This window comes from Penaeus monodon, chromosome 34 (genome assembly GCF_015228065.2).
Source record: "Penaeus monodon isolate SGIC_2016 chromosome 34, NSTDA_Pmon_1, whole genome shotgun sequence".
Taxonomy (NCBI): Eukaryota; Metazoa; Arthropoda; class Malacostraca; order Decapoda; family Penaeidae; genus Penaeus; species Penaeus monodon.
The window spans coordinates 28926506-28927764 of record NC_051419.1 but is presented as its reverse complement, the minus strand read 5'-3'; the positions used below and the strand labels follow the sequence as shown (position 1 = coordinate 28927764).

The 1259-nt window shown below is 44.0% G+C and overlaps 1 protein-coding gene across 1 annotated transcript in view; it reads left to right on the top strand.

The window, feature by feature from the left end:
• The first annotated feature begins 938 nt into the window (after positions 1 to 938).
• Positions 939 to 1259, top strand: part of LOC119594683 — a 13196-nt gene continuing 12875 nt past the window's right edge. The window contains exon 1 of the mRNA XM_037943739.1: positions 939 to 1015. The gene's annotated coding sequence lies outside the window, so the exon portion shown is untranslated. The remainder of the gene's footprint in view (positions 1016 to 1259) is intronic.

The window sequence follows — 1259 nt, the reverse complement described above, 5'->3', positions numbered from 1 at the left end:
CCTCCCCCCTCTCTCGATATCATTGTCATTAAATGTAGGTCACAGCTGCCGATGTAATTAGATTATAAATTATATGAAGGGCAACTTTAGTTATAATTTTCATGCCAAAAAAAAGAAAAAAAAATATTCGCCATGAAATGGGATTTGGAAGCTGACCAATACCCAGAACTAACGGGTTAGGGATTTAACTCTACAAAGACCAACGAGAAAAGTACAATAACAAAAGACTATAATTAAAATACCAATCAAAGGATTAGATTCGACGCAATGGGTTTCCTGGATCTTCCATATGGATAAAACGTATCCACATCTACCCATTTGGCGTCGAATCGGGTAATTTAACATTTCATCTTACATATTTATCTAAAGTCGATTTCAGTGATGTTTGCATTTGATGATCATATTCATTTTGAAATACAGAAACAGGGATATAAACGGATATTCCCAGAGACTTGCATTGGGATAAAACGTATTCACATTTCCCCGTTTGACGTCGAAATGGAGTTATCCGATTAGCTGGTTATTTCCACTAGCTTATTTAATCCTACTTTCACCCACTACGACAGGTGATGCAATTCATCCTGAAATGCAAGCAGGAGGGCGAGCGGCGTGCGTCTCCTCGGTCAAAGTGCAGGAAAGTAAGCAGCTGGAGAGCGCCGAGCAGCTTGCTTGCTCATGCGCGGGGAGCCAGCGTCGCCATGGGAGGGGGAGGGGTCCGCGTAGTGATTTTTCAGCCGATATTCTGCATCCCTTCGCGAGCTCGGAATCTTATTCTAACAAGTTCCATTCATCTCTTATATTTTATATTTGGATTAATGTCATTCAGGATTAAAATCGGGAAGGGAAGAGAGGGGCAAAAAGCGAAAGGGAGAAAATGACGCGTTGGCATCGGGCGGGCACTAGTTCTGTATTATACGAAGTGTGTCTCTTGCGACCTCAGTGTTGGAGAGCGAGTGGTGAATAGCGGGAGCTTGTGCCATCACCTCGTGGGTGCCGGCCTATTGCGTGTGCGCGTGTGAGTGCCTAGCCCGGGAGTGCCTCGACCTTCAAGGCACTGACAGATCGATGTAGCTCTTGTAATCTACATCTCAAGAGGTGGAAAAAAGTAGGGGTGATAACAGGAAAGAGAGAGAGAAAAGGGGAAGAAAGTGGAGATGAAAAGGAAGGAAAAAAAGTGTTTCTACAAAAGGCTTTTACGTGGGGATGTTTGTGGGGGAAGGGGGGGGGGATGAGAGAAGTACCATATACCTGTTCAAAAT